Consider the following 21,860-nt stretch of genomic DNA (forward strand, 5'->3'; position numbering starts at 1 on the left):
ATCGGCTCTCTGGGCAACACTGACATCACTTTCCCCAGGATGCACCACAGCTGAGCACACACACACACACACACACACACACACAGAGCCCAGTCTCAGAAAGCCACACACACCGGGATGGCTTCAAAAGCGAAGCAGTTCAGGGCTGAGGTCTGTGGAGCCAATAAGAGGCAGGTGTGCGACGTCTGCAGAGCGTTTGATGTGCCGTACAATAGGAGAGATCCACCCTGTCTGGCTCTCTCTTTCTCACACACAGCCTTGATTTCAGTAATCAATGTTAAGTGGCACAAATATATTACTACTGTGCTTATCAAAGTAATACTAATAATCATGATCTTAAACTATTTAATTTTAAAAGATCACACAATTAATATCAATCTTTTACAATCTTTTAATTGTAGCAGTAAACCAGCACTTTTTGGCAAACAAATTAAAGGAACACTCTAAAAAATGCTGGTCTGTTTATTTTAACCCATCTTTGGGTCAAATATGAACAAACTCAGACACTGGGTTAAATGTTTCAATTACATTTTTACCCAATATTTGTCCATATTTCACCCAAATTTGGGTTAAAACAACCCAGCATTTTTTTTCATTTGATTACGTTTTAAAAGATTAGTTGGATTATTAGCGTCTTGAATTGATTACCACCATTTTTGATAATAAACTCGTATTACAATAATTATATCATAAATCCATAAAAAGTACAAAAAAAGACAGCACAAAACATTTCATAGGGCCCTATTTATTGTAAAAAATGTATTATTATTGAATTGTTGAAGTCTAATGAATTCAACTGATAAAAACTGCTTTTGATTAATATGTTATTAAAACATTAAAACGGATTCCAGAAATTTTTTAACAGAAAACAGAGAATTTGAGTAAAAAATAAAGAAAAATACATAGATTTTTTTACTCTTTTAATAAAATTGTTTTAAATGGTATTTTTTTCATGAATTTTTTTTTATGTTTGATGTTTTTGATTAATAAAATTAAAGAATTAAAATGGAAAACTAAATTAAAATTAAAATTAGGGCTGTGCAAAAATTAATTGCGATTAATCGGATCAAAAATAAAAGTCTGTGTTTACATAATATATTTGTCTGTGCTGTATATAATTATTTTGTATATATAAATACACACACATGCATGTATATATTTAAGAAAATGTGTTTTTCATATATAAAATATTTATATAATATAGATTATGTATTTATATATATATATATATATATAGAGAGAGAGAGAGAATTTAAGCGCAAATAATTCTTAAATATATACATGCATGCATAGGTAATAAATATATTAAATAAATATAATAAATATAAAACAAATATATTATGTAAACACAGACTTTTATTTTGGATGCGATTAATCGCAATTCATTTTTGCACAGCCCGAATTAAAATAAATTAAAATAAAAATGGATTATGTAGGGCCCTAATTATGTCTCTTTTTTATTATACTTTCAGTAGAGTGTTGTACATTAAGGTTTCAAAATTATAAGGTTTCATAAGGTTTCATTAGATTAGGGCTGTGAAACGATTAATCGCGATTAATCGCATCCAAAATAAAAGTTTGTGTTTACATATATATATATATGTGTGTTTAGTGTGTATAATTATTTTGTATATATAAATACACACACATGTATGTATTCATTTAAGAAATATATGCATCTGTAGTTTATATACATTTATACAAAATTAACATTATAAATAAATATTTGATATATTAATAAGACATTTTTCTTACATACATGCATATGTGTGTATTTATATATGAAGAGTTCAGATGCAAAAGCCACTAAGTGCCATTTGACATTTTCTTCTAAAATGATCATTTTTATCAAGCTTGTATATTTAAGTTCAGTAATTTCACTTCAATTAATTTCAATTTAAGTGAAATTACTGAACTTAAATGTACAAGCTTGATAAAAATGACCATTCTAGAAGAAAATTTCAAATGGCATTTAGAGGCTTTTGCATCTGAACTCTTCATATACAAAATAATTATACACACTACACACACACACACACATATATATATATATTGGGTGTGATTAATCGTTTCACAGCCCTACATTAGATATGCTTTATTTATTTATTTTTTTACTAAAATTTAATTTAAACATAAAAGATAAAACCAAATACAGAGAAAGTTTCTGGAAAAAAAATCTAATGAAATTTGGGAAAGAAATATTCCATAGGGCCCTACAGACAGACCAAGTGAGGTGTAATCTGAGGCTCGTCGACTGGAGGACAGCGATCCACATACAGTACGTGCTTCACACAATAAATGACTCTTTTACACAGTCATAGTTTGTCAAGCAGAGAGTCTGAATTTGAATGTCCACACCTGTGATAGGACAGAAAAGGGAGACCGCTCCTGGGCAGGAGTGTGAGAGAGTTTCTGTAAACAAGCACCAAACAACACAAAACCTTGAGAAACGCAAACGCAGACTTGAAATGTACACCACCTCACACGCCCACTGTGAACTGGTTCTGCCACATTCAGGGCCAATCATGAATCCACAATAAGAATGGCACCTCTCCACCACATCCACGTTTAACAAGTAGTGGGAGCATTACTAGGACACATTAGAGGACAAAAACCTTCTGATAGGAGCAGCTAAATTATGCAATACCACTGTAAACAAACAATGTTTGCATTTGATCTTATATTCCCACCTATCCTGAAGATGCCGATCACTTTTAAAACACATTTACACTATGAATCATAATAGTACACCTGTACACAGAGCTTCATGCCACCAGGAACACCGATTCATCGTGTCATTGAAGTCAACATGAAACATTTTACTTCCATACGCTTGATTTCACGCAGCCGCCATTTTGAAATCGAAAGCGAGGCTCCGGGTGGGAAGAGCCCCAGAAGTACAGATAAGCCCCTTTCACACAGAAATTCCGGAAAATACACGGATAATGTGACCCGGCATTTGTCCCGGGATTTTTGATTTCGGTTCATTCACACTGCCAGAGATTCTGTGAGTCCGTTCACACACAACCCGGAAAGATCCCGGAAAGACGCATGACGTCAGGATGAGACGTGTAATGTACGCGTCGAAAACATGTTTACGCGCATACCGTTCCACAAAGCTGTTGAACGATCTCAGCTTCAGCGTAGATAGTGAGGAGCTCCTGGTCTCTGCTTCGTTCCAGTTTTGCAGACATTTGTTCGTCATTTCTTTGTTGATGACGAACACAAACTTTCTTCTAAGAGCAACAGAGTCGCACTATGACACACCCCTTGCGGCATTGGTCCTGGCTTTTGTTCACACAGCGCGTGTTCCGGGACTGATTCCGGCAATGTTACTAGGTCCCCAACCCGGCATCGATGCCGGTATAAATCCCGGGTTGTGTTTGCGTTCACACAGAAGGCGTTCTAGCAATTTCCCGCGATCACCGCTCTGTGTGAAAGGGGCTATAGACAACAATGCCTTGCTTGGACAACCAACCTGAAGCTGCTGCCGCGATTTACACTATTGGATGTTAATATCCAATATAGGATATGTAGTGTATATAGTTCGTTTTTACGTTTTGAATTATATATATAAAAAAGTTTTATTTATAAATGAATTTCACTGTATATAGTCTAAAGTATGAAAGAAATGTATGTACATTTTTATAATAACTAATTTCTACACTAACAAAATGCCATCACATTCGTAACTCTCCTATGATTAAAGGCCGGTTTTCTTCCCACCGGAGCCATTTCAAAATGGCGGATGCATGAAATCAGCGTATTATGGGTGTACACTACTAATCAAAACTGTGGGGTGAGTATTTACCTTTTTCTTCTATCTATTCATCAAAGAATTCTGAAAAAAATGTTGTACAACTATTGTACAACTTCATTAATGGTATAAATAATAATCAAAAATGTTTCTTAAGCATCAAATCATCATATTAGAATGATTTCTGAAGCATCATGTGACACGGAGTAATGATGCAGAAAATTCAGCTTTGATCACAGGAATAAATTACATAAAAAATATATTAAAATAGAAAGTAGTTCATTTAAATTGCGGTAACATTGATTTAAAATTGTATTCTTTATTAAATAAATGTACAATTTGGCGAGTATTGTTCCCCAGTAACTATAATCTGTCTCGCCAGTTTCATAAAGAACTGAACATATTTTTACATGATAAAGTTTGTAAAAGCTTTGGTAAAGCATCAGTCAAACTAAAATCCAAATTGCGAAATGGCTTTGTGCACTTATGAAATCGTAATAGGCAACAATTTAATTAAGTTTATAGTCTGCAGCAGCTGTTTTTTCAAAGTGAAGTGCGACATGAAAGCAGATTGTGAAGCAGTACTTTCCGAGTCTTAGAGAAAGGCTCAATTCACAGTAAAAGTGTTGCTCAACCTCTGCACATGCTGTCAGTTCAACGTGCATTTGAGAACACGAGGTGCACCAGTGATTTTTGCATATGATTAGAGTATTTCACCAGATACAAAATGTATGCATCATCTTTTGGAACAAATTCTTACATTTCAATCAATAAATTAAATTAGAGTAACAAGACACAACAGGGCTGTTACCAATCAAATTAAATCAGTATCGACAACAATCATCTTTGCAATGCAGAAGCTGCATCTTTAAAGACGCATTTACACAGAGTAATTTAACGCAGTCATCAACAGATTCATTCAAACAGCTGATTCATTCAAGAACAACGCATTTGTCTTAATGTGGGAGTCATTGAATCACTCACTCAACCGATTTGTTCATTCAGTAAGAAAACACTGTTGCTCAGAAGCACAATACCGTGGGCAATACCATATCTAAAATATAAGGCACGTAATGTCTTGTTTATTGAACTGTTGTATAAAACCAATATCAGATTTGTAATCGTGCTGATATTCGCAGAGAAAAAAAAACGTCACTCTTCGTGTGATATTGATTAACTAGGCCTCTATTAAATGACATACATATAAAAGACAAATGGAGGTATTTTGCCCCCTTAAGGCCAATTTATACTTCTGCGTAGGGTGCGCGCAGTAGGTACGGCGTACCATACGCTCAGACGCGTCCCATACCGCGTACCCTTCCGCGTTGCCTGACGCGCACCCCTTCAAAAATGTAACTACACGTCGCGACGACGCGGACCGCAAGATCGGTGATTGGTCGTCTTGGTAGCATCGTATTTCCTCATACGCATTTCCGCACGTACCTTCTCACGCATTTACACACGTACTATCTTCTCCGACGTCTTCTCTCATTTCTGCCTTTCAGTTTTAGTAATTTCACTAAAATGAACTGTTTTTCCACCCCAATAAGCTCCAACTCCAACATGATCCACTCTCTTTCAGTCGCTATTGCTTGTAGTAACCTAGCCGCGAGGAATATAAACACAGTGGAACATTAAAACCCTCCGCCGCCTCCTAGCGTTTCGGAGCAGTACTGCAGAGCAACCAATACCTGAACGCAGAAGTATAAATGCTCACAACGGCGTCGCCTACGTGCGAAGCCAACGCCGTATACTACGGCGTACCCTCGACGCAGAAGTATAAATTGGCCTTTATCTTTAACATTGGGGCATTCTAATCTAAATGTATTTTGCGTGCACTGTAAACGTGCAAGCTTACTAATCTGAATAACCTTGACTGCATCACGTAGTGTATGCATGCACTCTCTAGATTGAGACATGTCAGATTGCACATCTTTAAAACAATACTCATGACATCATCATAGAAGATATAATCGCACACCCATAAACACAACAAAACCTTTTTTTTTTAAACATACCAAGCTCAAACCGATGCTCGGTAGTGGATCTTTGAGTGAAACTGGATTCAATGGGGATGAGGAAAAAATAAAGCAGCACTTAATTTTATCCAATAGTGCAATGTGACCTCGGCAACCAAGAAAAAAAAATTAAAAATTAAATTAAATTATAACGAGTAAAATAAAGGGGGCAGCAACACATTGCCCACCAACTGGGTGACACACTGGCTCAAACCCAGAATGCAAAGCAGGATGCAAAAGCTGCAGCAATGCGAGATGAGGGTGGCTGATAGGGCTTCATTTCCCTGTAGGACTGGCAGTCAATGAATGACTGGTCTGTACTGCACTTTCAGAGAAAAGATGGGAGAGTAATACCTGAAAACAGAGAGGGCGACGCTAAACTAGGACAGAATTTAATGGGACAAGTGCTGGATACACACACACACACACACACACACACAGACAGACAGCAGTGCTGGGGAAGCTAGTTTGGAACTGTAGCTTATCAAATTACAAGCTACCGTACTACTCACAATTTAAAGTAGTCCTAAAGCAGTTAGCTGAATAGCATTTTTCTGATCTGGTTAAATTAAAACCATCCCAAATTAACTTAAATATGATGTACATTACCGTTCAAAAGTTTGGGGTTGGTACTAGGGTTTTTGAATGTTTTTTATGCTCACACCAAGACTGCATTTGTTTTAAAGGGGTCATATAATGGTATACATGCACTTTTACAAGTTGATTGTACTGTAATGTGTATTTAATGATAAAAATCCATCCAGTGTTTTTGTTTTAATCTCCTTTTCCCATCTCAAATCGAGCCGTTTCACCATGTGACGTCACAAGGCGCGTCGCCTTGTGAGTTAGTGGCATCGTAGCTCAGTTAGTAACATCACAGTTCAGTTAGTAACATCACAGTTCAGTTAGTAACATCGTAGCTCAGTTAGCAACATCACAGTTCAGTTAGTAACATCGTAGCTCAGTTAGCGACATCGTAGCTCAGTTAGTAACATCGTAGCTCAGTTAGCAACATCACAGTTCAGTTAGCAACATCGTAGCTCAGTTAGCAACATCACATTTCAGTTAGTAACATCGTAGCTCAGTTAGCAACATCACAGTTCAGTTAGCAACATCGTAGCTCAGTTAGCAACATCACAGTTCAGTTAGCAACATCATAGCTCAGTTAGTAACATCGTAGCTCAGTTAGTGGCATCGTAGTTCAGTTAGTGACATCGTAGTTCAGTTAGTAACATCATAGCTCAGTTAGCGACATCGTAGCTCAGTTAGTAACATCATAGCTCAGTTAGTGACATCGTAGCTCAGTTAGCGACATCGTAGCTCAGTTAGCGACATCGTAGCTCAGTTAGCGACATCGTAGTTCAGTTAGTGACATCGTAGTTCAGTTAGTAACATCATAGCTCAGTTAGCGACATCGTAGCTCAGTTAGCAACATCGTAGCTCAGTTAGCAACATCAGAGTTCAGTTAGTAACATCGTAGCTCAGTTAGTGGCATCGTAGTTCAGTTAGTGACATCATAGTTCAGTTAGCAACATCATAGCTCAGTTAGCGACATCGTAGCTCAGTTAGTAACATCATAGCTCAGTTAGCGACATCGTAGCTCAGTTAGCGACATCGTAGCTCAGTTAGCGACATCGTAGCTCAGTTAGCGACATCGTAGCTCAGTTAGCGACATCGTAGCTCAGTTAGCGACATCGTAGCTCAGTTAGTAACATCTTAGTTCAGTTAGTAACAGAGTTCAGTTTGTAACACCGTAACACAGTTAGCAACATCGTAGCTCAGTTAGCAACATCAGAGTTCAGTTAGTAAAACACACTACCTCCATTTACATGGGCCCTTTTGCAATAGGACTAGTAGGGCAGTCAGAATAAAAAGTCCCATGTCATCACATCAATCGGAACGAATTGACCAAAGCCAATTTAAATTTCATTCATGACATAAAAATGGTGCAAAAGTGTCAAATTATTATTGTGTCATTCTGAAATTCTCCATCCACTCATCGTCTGTGAAGTCCCACCAGTTCTTGTTTGGACTCATCTACAGGCGACTTGTTTTGGGACTGTGAAGGGGCTTTATTACTGCTTGATAAATATTAGGGATGTCCCGATCCGATCCACGGCATCGGTATCGCGCCGATACCGGCCCAGAACGCTAGATCGGAGATCGGAGGGGAGAAAAAAATATGAGCGATATCCAGTTTAGCGGCGCAGCCTGTCACGTGATGATTGTTGTGTTTACGCACACGCGCGCAGAGAATCACTCTCGCTTTGCGTGTCAAGAGCGAAACTGGCGCGCGTAAAGTTTGAAGCGAAATTTACGCGCGTGACGCGCGTCAGAATCAAAATCCGTTGGCGGTCATTGTTTTTATGTCGACCGAGCATTCATCAAGAGAGTTACCGCTCTGTATTTGCTCTGGAGAGCAGAACAGCGGCGTGGGGATCATCGTCGCCGTATATTTGTGTCCACCGGACCCTTCGGAGCCGAACCGTTTGGCGAGTTTCACCATTTGCTCGCTCCAGGAGCTGCGCTGGATGACGGCCGCTGTCAGCGGTACTTCCGCCTGTCACGCGCCCAGTTTGATGACCTGTTGTCCCGCATCTGAGCGAGGATCACCCTCGCCCGGCCCCTCATCCATCTAATCTAGCTGTCATTTATTTTTGTTTTGATAATAAATAGAGCCAGCCTTCAAAAGTTATTAACCTGTCCTGTGATTTTTTTTTCTCTCTCTCACGTCCAGACACGAATTTATGCACATATGTTGATTGTCTTTACAACATAATACTATTTCTAGATATGGAATGAATAACATTCAATACAAAATGAACATGTCTCCATATAGAAATAATGTTTTAAGTGATGAAACATTTGCTTTGTTGTGCATAATCCCACCATGCATTTAGTCATATTAACAAAATAATTTATTGAAGCATCCAGACACTTCACCACGTGAGCAAGCAGCTAGGCTCCTGATTGGTTAACGCGGCGCGAATTCACGCCAAAGTTCAGATTTTTCAACTCGGGCGGCAGACGCGAATTCGCGTCAAACGCGTGAATGCACAACGCTCAATTCTCGCCAACTTGACGCGCGAATGAGGCGTATTCGCGTCTTCCGCGCCGCGCTCCACGCCTCATTCGCGCCGCAGGAATTTTTCTTGCATTGACTTAACATTGAAATCATTCGCGCCTGACGCCCTATTCGCGTCCGGTGTGAACGTAGCATTAGTGCGTCGAAGTTGTGATAGCGCTGTCGGCTAACGCGAAATGCTACTATTTACATTCCATGGATGTTTCATATATACAATTGTTTTGGACTAAAAACTTCTTCAAATTGGATTGTATGGACGCTTTACAGTGAAACCAAACCATTTTTGTTGGAATGTGGACTAACAGATGGCTAATTGGTGAGTTTCTTCCAGTTTGTGTTGGTTTGTTTTGGCTGTTGGTGGTCTGACAAAGAGACAGATTGTGCCCGCTGTGTTGATTGTATCTTAAAATGGTTTACGTCGTTCGAATCACGAGTTTCTCAGCTTTCCAAAGATATGTATTATGTTTACTTTTGTGTTTGTTTTGTTTTGTCTTTCACAAAGTTAAACCTATAAACCACCCGGTGGGCCGTATACGGCACGTCGGACCACGAAAAAAAAAATATCGGACTAATATCGGTATCGGCAAAAGCCAAAGGTGCGGCATCGGTATCGGTATCGGAAGTGAAAAAGTGGTATCGGGACATCCCTAATAAATATAGGCATCACGGTACAAGGCTTCATTTGCCCGTCGTCTCCTAATCAGGACTCGAAATTCGAGATCAATATTAAGTCATCTTTTTAAAACAAAGAAAAGGAGAATGGATAGTGTGCACAAACAGCGGGAAACTCAGTGCACTGTGCGCGCATGTCAAAAGATCAAATCCAGTTTGAAGCTTGTGAAATATAAACGCCTATCAACCCGATCACTTTATTTAGCGTTAATGTCTACAATGTTTGGATGTGTCCATGTAACTGTGGCAATGGTTTAGATAAGGAACATCACAAGTGGAAGAAAAGCAATCAACAAGGAAAGAGAGGTCAGATGACAACCACTACCAATGTACTAGACACTATTATGACAGCAAACATCAGCTCTAAATGTGTAAACATTACCCATATCACCCTGGTCTTCCTCGACGTACACTATCTGCTTTTGCTCTCTCTCACACGCACACACGCACCATTTAGTCAATGAAGAGGTGAAAGGTCAAGAGATTCAGGGGCTCTGGCTCAAGGGTGGCAGTGGACAGAAGCGTGGAATCAATAAACGAAAGGAGACGATCGCTCATTAAAATGGTTTGAGCTTAAGTCAGCTGAGCAGGACTCAAAAAGCAAACAGACACTTTACATAGAAGTCTGCAGAGAGAGACATCAGCAAATAGGATGTAGTGTCTCCACACACCCACAGTTCATGCGGTGACGTGACCCAACAAAAGAGCATCAACACCTTTATGATCTCTATCATAAGACCACTGTTTCCAATATAAGCTTCTTTACACTACAGAGAAGGATCAACCTCAGATTTGAAGAGGGTTGTCATGGGAACATTGAGCATTAAAGTCCGTTTTTCTTTTAATTAAAAGCCAGCGGGCACAATCAGAGGACCACACAGACCTTTCATGACCATCATGCTCTGGTCTAACTGGCCTCTCAGGTTAGGAATAATCCATTTAATATGACAAGACTGCTTCATAAAAAAATGTTAGTATGTGCTTTAAAAAAAAAATTAATCACTGATACTGATCCATAACCAGGCACAAAACAAAAAAAGCCTGCACACTGCTGCATAACAAAAATATATTTTTCTTCGTTTTGCTTTTTCTATTTTACATTTCAAAATATAAAGTTTAATTATGTTCTTAATTCTTAAAATAAATAAATAAATAAATAAATAATAAAAAACACCAAAAAGAACCGATAAGAATACCGTTAAAGTACCGGATCGATAAGCGGTATCGGTAAGAGTAGTAATACCGATAAAACCTTAACGATACCCATCCCTACTGATACTGATCCATAACCAGGCACATGTCAACTAAGAGCATGAGCATATCTAACTTAGATAAACCCTCAGGTGTTCTTCGGTCATTTCTGACCGAAAACTTTTCTGTTTTGAATTTCTAAAAATCACAGCTTCATCGGAATGTTATGAAACTTGGTGACTTTTATGGCATTATGTATGTGAATACAAAAAAAAATTGAGGTTATGATCCGAGCATGCTATGTGGTCATAAAAAAATAGTCACACTTGTGGTCTTCGGTCAAAAATGACCGACCCATAGGAAATGAATGGGAAATTGACAAAATAAAAATTCTCTGATTTTTGTACGTGCAATCTATAAATCGGCCACAATTCTAAAAAAAAAAGTGCTCAGCATTGAAGGGGTGACACTCTACAATATCTAGAGTGCAAAACAGACAAACCCACACACACACACACACACAAACACACTTTTATACACAAACACACCAATAAATTTTGATTACAAAAAGTATGTTTTGAATTTTTAAAAATCACAGCTTCATTGGACCGTTACGAAACTTGGTGACTTTTATGGCATTATGTATGTGAATACAAAAAAAAATTGAGGTCATGATCCGAGCATGCTATGTGGTCATAAAAAAATAGTCACACTTGTGGTCTTCGGTCAAAAATGACCGACCCATAGGAAATGAATGGGAAATCGACTAAATAAAAATTCTCTGATTTTTGTACGTGCAATCTATAAATCGGCCACAATTCTAAAAAAAAAAGTGCTCAGCATTGAAGGGGTGACACTCTACAATATCTAGAGTGCAAAACAGACAAACCCACACACACACACACACACAAACACACTTTTATACACAAACACACCAATACATTTTGATTACAAAAAGTATGTTTTGAATTTTTAAAAATCACAGCTTCATTGGACCGTTACGAAACTTGGTGACTTTTATGGCATTATGTATGTGAATACAAAAAAAAATTGAGGTCATGATCCGAGCATGGTAAGTGGTCTTAAAAAAAATAGTCACACTTGTGGTCTTTGGTCAAAAATGACACCCATAAGAAATGAATGGGAAATTGACAAAAACACAAAAATTCACAAATTTTTATTTATTTATTTTTTTACATTTTTTTAATAAAAAATCGTTTTTGAGATTGTTTCAACTATATATTCAAATCCACAAAAAAAAAGTGTTCATACACATCTGGGGAATTCAGATGCTTCTCCATAGAGATATGTACACGAAATTTAATTTTCAGGTGTCCGGTCACTTTTGACCGGGAGGATAACAAGTGTGACTCCGAAACGAAGAGGACCTGAGGGTTAAGTTTTACTAGTGAGGAGGACATTGCATTGACTTCCATTGATTTTGTATCAGGTTTAAAGATATGTTCTATCACCAAACCGGCTTCTTAACATGTACACATGTAAACATGAAGTCTTTTTAAGATTAACATATTACTGTGGAATCTACATTCTTTACATTTCACAACAGGATAAGCTGGACTGAAATGTGTAGGCTACTTATATATGTATGTGCACTACATACTGTAAACAAGTCTGGAGTTAGAAAGGAGTTTTTATTAAAGAAAAGAAAGTTAATACTTCTCAGCAACAACACATAAGGCATTTACTGTATAATAGTGCAAAATATTTCTGTTTCACATTTAAAAAAATAGTTATTCAAAGAATCCTGTAATTTTTTTTAGCAGTTCCCACAAAAATCATCATATTAGAGTGATTTCTGAAGGATCATGTGACACTGAAGACTGGAGTAATGATGCTGAAAATACAGCTTTGATCACAGGAATAAATTAATTACATGCAAAAAATATATTCAAATAGAAAACAGCTATTTTAAATTGTAAAAATGTTACACAATCTGACTTGTTTACTGTATTTAACATCAAATAAATGCATTTATTTTTAATAATGTAAAAAAAAAAAGACATGTATTAATGCCTTTAGTCTCACAAACATGAATGATGTTAAAGGATAACCTTTTACCAGACAAGCTCTCTTTTAAGGTAATGTTCCTGAACAAAAGGCTTTCTTTTCCAAATCTTCTCAAATTAACTTCTTTCTTTGAAGGCTTATTAGCTTTCATGACTTCAGATTTTAAGGGCGTGTTCATCAAGTAATTACCTAAACTACATGATAAAAAGGCCAAACACATGCAGGGGATGAAAGATGGATAATGATTTATTATTATAAGTCATTGTGCAGAGTGAGTCCAAACAGATCAACAAATGAACTTTAAAAGAGTCAATTTGCAAGTCCTGTGACTTACAGTAAATGACAATGCAAGTGCCGTTCACATTTCTGCACATTATAAGCAAATTAATTTTAAACACAGTATATTCACCTGCGGCATGCATGATTATGGGTTCGATAGAATCAAGTTGAGTGTTAAACGAGACCAGCGATATGGGGAGACCGCAGCAAACAAGCCCGATGTGAAAGCCACCTTAAAGGAGTTGTTCACTTTTCAAAAAAAATTGCTGATAATTTACTCACCCCCATGTCATCCAGATGTCCACATCTTTCTTTCTTCAGTCGAAAAGAAATTAAGGTTTTTGATGAAAAAATTCCAGGATTTTTCTCCATATAATGGACTTCAATGGGAACCAAACGGTTCAAGGTCCAAAAGATAGTTTCAGTGCAAACTGCGAACTGTTCAAAGGGCTTTAAACGATTCCAGACGATGAATAAGGGTCTTATCAAGCGAAACGATCACTCATTTAATAAATAACAAAGTTTAAGTTTTATAAGCTCAAATGGTCGCCTTGCTCTGTTCTGTGATGCGCGTTTGTGACTCTCCTGTTCGAACTCGTTCATCAAAATAAACGAATCTTTTTCCAAGTCAATTCATGCGTTTTATTCATTGAATGAACCAAATGACTTGGAAAAAGATTCATTCATTTTGATGAACGAGTTTGAACAGGAGAGTCACAAACGCGCATCACAGAACAGAGCAAGGCGAGCATTTGAGCTTATAAACCTTAAACTTCATTATTTATTTTTTAAAGGAGTGATCGTTTCGCTTGATAAGACCCTTATTCGTCTGGAGTCGTTTAAAGCCCTTTGAACAGTTTGCACTGAAAGTGTCTTTTGGACCTTGAACCGTTTGGTTCCCATTGAAGTCCATTATATGGAGAAAAATCCTGGAATGTTTTCATCAAAAACCTTAATTTCTTTTCAACTGAAGAAAGAAAGACATGGACATCTTGGATGACTTGGGGGTGAGTAAATTATCAGCAAAAGTTTTCAAAAGTGAACTACTCCTTTTTAAAAAAAAAAGAAAAAAAAAAGTTGTGTAGTGATTACAGCCTTCAGAAAAATTTTAGAAAAGCAACTCTCACTGGGGATCATTTACGTCCTCATGCAACAAAACAATACTTACTTTGAAGGCTGTGGTCGTGTTTGACCAGCATATGCCCACAAACAAAGCCTTCTTCATATCTCTATTCTCTAACAAACACCAACACAGCAAGCTGACTCAGCAAACCAAAAAGAAAATGCAAGTGTGTGTCCAAAGCTCACTTGTAATACGACAAGACGGCGACACTGGGATCTCATTATAATAGCTTTCATGACTTCAGATTTTAAGGGCGTGTTCATCGAGTAATTACTTAAACAACATGATAAAAAGGCCACATCACCTGTTGAGTCACCGCAGTGACACACTGATGATTCCAGCATGACTAACACAGGCAAAACGCTCACAAGACCATTACAGAGGAACGAGTCTACCGGGTCATAACACAGGCCATCCAAAACATTTGTGGATGAAGAACACGCTATCACTACACTGTAAAAACAAATATGCTTTATCTAATCAATAAAATTGTGGCAACAGATTACAAGCAATATTATTAATTAAATTTAACAAATTATAATTGAGTAATAATTAATCAAATTAATTCCATAAAAAGTTAACCATGTAAAACGAGTAAAGTTTACACCCAAAAATTTAACAAAAATATTTAAATAACAGACAGACGTCAAAGATTAAGAACTATTTATATTATATTGCCAACATTGAAGACACCTGACGTTAACAAGCAGAATCACTGAAGGAGAAAACCGCAATTTTAAAACAATCCTAAAACAAACACTGATCACCATAATGGTGACTTCAATTATGTTTTTTTGTTTGGTTATTGTTGTTAACTCATTTTACATGGTTAACTTTTAAGGAATTAATTTGATTAATTATTACTCAATTCTAATTTGTTAAATTTAATTAATAATATTGCTTGTAATTTGTTGCCACAATTATTTTGATTAGATAAAGCATATTCGTTTTAACAGTGTACGCTATCACTGTAAATGTGCGTAAAGGGGCTAGATGTACCAGTATCAATGTACGCTTGGCTTACCCTATACTAACCCTTGCTTGATACCAGTATATCAGATTATTTTATCATTTTTGTTCAAGCTGTACTTGAACTGAAATCTCTTACAACTAGGACAGAGCTCCAAGGACTGCAGCCAAATTCATCCAGGCTCACAGTATGAAAGTCATTTGTACCATCAGTTCACATAGTTATCATATAAAAAAAAACACACTAGGTAAGTTTACATGCACTCATTTTCATAAATCCAAAAATTAAATGCACTGAGCACTTCATTTTTTGCACAAGATTAGTATCTCTGCATGTAATCCTTTTATGGGCACACAGCAAATACATTAAGTATTGAGTTCTTTACTGTTTTTACACTGTAAAAAATAAAACCGCAATTTTTACGGTAAAAAACCGGCAGCTGTGGTTGCCAGAACTTTGCCGTTTAAAATACGGTAGGAACGGTAATGGTTTTACAGACTTAACTTAAAAATTACAGAAATAAACCGTATTTTATTTTCTGAAAAAATGTTGATTTACCAACTTATTGGCATATTGATATCTGTTTTAGACCATTGTAATACACTGACAACCAACAATCATCACAGCAGTGATGAGTTACATGAGCAATCACACCTCATCACAAGTGAATACTTACATAAAATACGTATATAAAGAGAAGCTGCACAGTGTCATTCACACAGACATTAAACACCATCATGGTGGTAACACACATGAAATTAAAAAAATGCAATAAACATTAATTTAACAACATTCAATGTAATATAAAACCCTAATGTACATAACTGATTAGAAAAAAAACAATAAAACTATGAGGAACCACAGTTATTTCAACAAAAACTCATCAAATGTGAAGTGTCAAGTCAATTTACGTTTTTTCACTGTAAATTATACGATTTGGGGGTTTTCACTTTCAAAAACTGTAAATTTAACGGTATTTTACTGTAAAATTATATCACAGTTATTTACCGTGTATAGTACAGAAACTTTCTGTTAACCAATTTAGCATTTTTACAGTATTTTACCGTTATTTGGATTAAAAAAAAATATGCCCAAGATCCTCTTCATTTCGAAAGTATGGCCAATATCATGCTTGATGCTTCTAGGAGAAATCGTATGAATACAACACACGACTTTTGCACAGTTTTTTCCCCTCGATTTTACAGTGTGGATGACTAAACGCTAGTTGCCGAAAGTAATAGCCAGTCTGCTGGGTTTGCAAACAAGCTCGATGTGAAAGCCACCTTAAAATCTGTTCAGATTTGAGAAGTCTTATAGTGATTCCAGCTTTTAGAAAAGCAACGGCACTCTCCCTTTAACAAGCTGCGTGATTTGAGGGATAATTTACGTCCTCATGCACAAACGCATGCAACAAAACAGCAGCAGTCATGCTTGCCTTGTCTCAATCTCGTCATCTGCATTCAGGCTGTACTTGAACTCAAAGCTCCTGCATCTAGGACAGCACTCCCAAAGATAGATCTTTATTGAACCCACTTCATCCAGAGTAAAGCTTTGGCCAAAAAACACATTAAAAATTAGCAATTAGCAGCACAGTGTGCCTTAAAAGCGTGGGTTGACTGCAGAGATACAGCTCAGCGCGGGACCTGGGCTCTGAAATGAACACGAGGGCTACATCACACACTCGCCGTGAGAGTGATGATGTCATCGGGTACAAGCAGGAAAACGAGTGCGGTGCTGGATCAGAGGTCTGAGGTCACGCACACACACACACATCTCAACGCTGAAATCCAGCCAAGCCTCTTTAATCTGGTCTGATTTCTCTCTGGCTGGGCTGTGTGTGACTTTGACCAGCGGGTGTGGTCGTACCGTTCTGCTATTGATGCAGGGAGTGAAGACAAACAACACTGGAACCTAGTAATTATACATCAACCAGGTGAATTATCGAGATTTCAGCTTCTCACACTCAGGGAAGGTCCTATGTGTGGTGGTGGTTAATCATTTTGGAACATTTTGTGAGAAAACCTGGAAGTTTTAAAGAGGACCTATTATGCAAAATTCACTTTTATGTGTGTGTCCACACAGTGTATGTAAACAACCGGCCTATATTGGTAAAAGATCCACCCACTCCTTATTTTATAATCTCTATAAATCATAAACAGTCTCTCCAAACAAGCGTTTACAATTTGCCCTATTAGCAGCATAGATCCCGTCCTGAGTGAGCCGCAGTCGTTTCTGTTTCCTCACTGTATAGCTGGAGATACACAAACATTGGATGTACCAACACACATAAGAGTCTCCATAGACTCCCGGCATCTTTAATTTATGAAGGAAACGAGCCAAAGAAAGTCGAAGTGTTATATATATTTGCGCAAATCATTTTATGCCAGACTGCTTCACAAACGAGGATCAGCTAAATGCTGGATTTGCACAAACAATGTTTCTGAACAATGAGTTGAATCAACTTAAATTTATTGACTAACCATTCAGAAACGTCCAGTTGCATTCTAAAAGTTGTAACTTCATCCTGACTGAGTCACTCAATCAGTGTCCGACTCCAGTTCGAACATGTAAGGCTGAACCTCGCTACTGACAATTTCAGACATTTTGGCTGCGTGACATTCTCCAGTTTTGTTGTTGCCAGAGTATCCCAAAGCATGAGCTGTAAAGGCTCCGCCCTCTTCTGAAAAGGGGGCAAATATCAGCAGCTCATTTGCATTTAAAGTAGAGCCAGACCGATATATCGGCAGACCGATATTATCGGCCGATATTAGGCATTTTCCAAACTATCGGTATCGGCAGTTATAATGGCTGATAAAAGAATATTTCAAAAATAAAATAAAAATGGACGAAACACGCTTGAACCATGTCATGAGTATCAATATCAATACCATATCAAAATTTGTGACTATCATGTCCAGTTTAAAATAAATAAATAAAATATCGGCCGATATATCGGAATATCGGATTTTAAAACTCAAAAATATTTGTATCGGTATCGGCCTTCAAAATCCTTTATCGGTCGGGCTCTAATTTAAAGGGGCACACACAAAAATGGCATGTTTTTGCTCACACCCACACCCAAGCTATAATAAAATTATCTGGGGGCCATTTTGACTTGAAACTTCAGACACATTCTGGGGACACCAGAGTATTACAACTTGTAAAAAGGGGAATAATAGGTCCCCTTTAATAAATGCAGAGTTTAAAGGAGCTTCTCCACTACACTGTACCAGCTCGACTCGGCTTTGTTTGGTTTCCCACTGCACTGTGTAAAAGTGGTACCGGTACCTGCTTTTGGGTAATTTTTTTTGTACCGCAGAAACGCCCGCGCTCTCAGATCACTTGGATGTGGCTGTGGTTAAAAGAGGTAAAAACTAAATAAACACTATTTGTTTTCTCACACAAACCGCTCGTTTGGTGTCTTAGGCCATCAATGTGTACATTTACAAGTCATTAAATCATGTTTAATTTGGACTTCTCTGTGCATGCTCTTTGAGGTGGTGACCATAGACCTCCATTATATGACTGACAGACAACAACGGTTTGACCTAAAAATATCAAAATTGAAACTACTGTGGAAACAAAGACACCTACATCTTGGATGCCCTTGAGGTAAGATAAAACATATCAAAAATTAATTTCAAAGTGAACTATCCCTTTAAGATTTCCTATCTACAAATAAGATTTAAGATTTGCTTCTGTAATATGAATTTGTGAAAAATCCTAAATTAACCTGTCAGATCTTAACGTACACAAATACTTCAAAAAGATAAGTGTAAGAAAAGCATATAACATTGATTTACAGCCTCGTGGCTCAGAAGGTTTAGAAGTCATCATTAAAAAAAGAAGTTTCCCTATGGTTAAAAACAATGGGATTTCAACTCCTGGAACCCAACTGCTATCATGTTGCTAAGCTAACGGTGGGAAACTGTAAGCACAAAAACACAGGGTTCAAACCATTTTTAATTACAATGAACTATTTCTAGCAATATTTTTCAGTAATAAAATGTTTATTTCCTTCAACTAAGCAACAAATCTCAAGCAGAAATATCTTATCAGAAACAAAACAGCATAGCTCTATATAGCTTATATAAGGTTATTTATGATATTTTTGACTTCCCTGATGCCATAAATTTAATGCTCTAGATAGAAGAACCTAAATAATATAGAGGTCACACAATTGAAACTCCATCGAAACCAGAAATTACAGACTAAAGATTGCATATTACATTACTCATGCCAACACAAAACATTTTTAATTATCTTCTAATTATCCACCCGTTTCAGAATTAAATGTTATGAGTAATGTGAACCGTTAAAGTCTTTCTAAAAACGACTCTAAATGGGCTCAACACAAGGACTAAAGCAAGTACAGGAATGCAGACTTTCAATCTGAATTAACGGTGGCTCATTTGGTGGACACAAAGAGGCTTTTAAAAACAATCCACAAACACACTCACACTAGCCCGTCTGCAGCACCCGAAAAGAAAACCAAATCTTGTGCGTTTCAATTCTCAGGCCAGGATCTGACAGCGAGGCCATCCTCCTCTGCATTTGAGAAACACAGAGGTTACACACTGAAAAAAAGGCCTAGAAACAAAAAGAGTGACGGCCTTTTTTTAAACCCGATAACCAATATTGATGTCACTATACAAGCGCAACAGGGCGCAAGTAAGGCTGCATTGTTGCGTCGCTACTGTGGGAAATAAAATAAGCTGACAAATTATATGGACGAATCTTGCTTTATATAAAGTGAAGCAAATTTTAGACACTGGGACAGGTCACCATTTCTTTTAAGGCAAGACTCTACAGATAAAACGATTGTTGTTGTCATTCATCCACAGGTCAATTTTAAGATTTTGGGCTATTTTACTTACAGAAAACATCCATAGACATTTAAGTGTGTTTAATTACAATAGACATTTAAGTGTGTTTAATTATTAGCATACACTTCAAACGGTCTCAAACTGAGTTGTTTCTCCAGAAATCTCCACTTAGGCCCTACACACTAGACCTTACAGTTATTCTGAAGGTTTTTTTTTTTAAAGAGGAGTTTGTTCCTGACTTATGGAGTGATATAAAGATATATCCAAATTCCCTTTCTGTAATATCCATTCTAACATGCCATCAAAATGAAACAAGAAATTTGAACCTGCTTTATCTAATGTTCAGACTTCTTTACAGGGAATTCATGCAAATGAGTGCATATTTAAAGGAGTAGTTGATTTTTTTTAAAAAACTTTTGCTGATAATTTACTCACCCCCATGTCATCCAAGATGTCCACGTCTTTCTTTCTTCAGTTAAAAAGAAATTAAGGTTTTTGATGAAAACATTCAAGGATTTTTTTTATTCAGCATCTGTAATCATTTAAAGCCCTTTGAACAGTTTGCACTGAAACTGTCTTTTGGACCTTGAACCGTTTGGTTCCCATTGAAGTCCATTATATGGAGAAAAATCCTGGAATGTTTTCATCAAAAACCTTAATTTCTTTTCGAATGAAGAAAGAAAGACATGGACATCTTGGATGACATGGGGGTGAGTAAATTATCAGCAAAAGCTTTTTCAAAAGTGAACTACTCCTTTAACATAACATCTTAGAAAACCTGCAATACACAGTAATGTACTGTGATGAGCCGAGTAGTGAAGTATGGTGATGGTGTCTTGCCTTAAAGGTAGGGTAGGCAATTTTCAGAGAGGCTAGCAATAGCAAGCTAGCTTTGAAAGCATAAGATCCCACCCTCCCTTTAGCTTCTCCAAAGCCACGCCTCCTTCAAAACACACACATGAACACACACAGCAAAGTCTGCAAAACGTCACGAGACGAAAGATTGAGTTAAACTACCTCAAAGCTCATAATATTACAATAATAATGAACATAAACAACAAAAAGAGCTCGGACCTGTAGCATCTGACTGCTGCAGATTAATTTCGCCTATGATACTGAGTATAACATCACAGGTTGCCAATGCCATCTCTTTCGAATTACAGTAGTTATGGCGTGAACACAGCATAAACTGGTTGTTTTGGTTCAGGAGGAACTGTAACACAGGAACGGTGCTCGTGACTAGTGTCTGTGTAACTCTGTATAGCATTAAACGCGCTAATGACGAGCGATGTCTGTGTGAGCAGGTGAGCAGAGGTGTGGAAATACATACGCTAACAGGACGAACATTTTATGCTCCTACACCTTCTGCAGATTATATACAAAAACATTAAGACCATTCAGGGGTTTCTGTTTTTCTCGTAAATGTTAATTTGGACTTTTCTATGCATGCTCTTTGAGGTGGTGACCATAGACCTCCATTATATGACTGACAGACAAACGGTTTGACCTAAAAATATCAAAATTGAAAATACTGCGGAAACAAAGACACCCACATCTTGGATGCCCTTGAGGTAAGCTAAAACATATCAAAAATTAATTTCAAAGTGAACTATCCCTTTAACAAAGGGGTTCGTGATATTGGGCGTATATGACACACATGTGCGTTCAGAGCACGCGCTCCCATGATACATGTTCATATTCATATTAAGGTCAAAACTACTACATTTCTTCACATCATAACATCATAATTCCCAGACAACACCATGTCTGCTGAAAGGATTAAGCACGTGCGATTAAAGTCCTCATGGAAAACGATCACGGGCAAATATGATCCTGTCTCATGTAGTTTATTTGTATAGGCCTATGTATTTTACTTAAAGGTGAATTCAGGTTGATTGGGACACTTTTCCC

General features: G+C 37.2%; 1 protein-coding gene across 5 annotated transcripts in view; it reads right to left on the reverse strand.

The window, feature by feature from the left end:
- camsap3 (calmodulin regulated spectrin associated protein family member 3) overlaps positions 1–21,860 on the reverse strand; it is a 58,966-nt gene that overhangs the window by 36,009 nt on the left and 1,097 nt on the right. The window lies entirely within an intron of this gene.

Source organism: Pimephales promelas, chromosome 3 (genome assembly GCF_988280905.1).
Source record: "Pimephales promelas chromosome 3, fPimPro1.hap1.1, whole genome shotgun sequence".
Taxonomy (NCBI): Eukaryota; Metazoa; Chordata; class Actinopteri; order Cypriniformes; family Leuciscidae; genus Pimephales; species Pimephales promelas.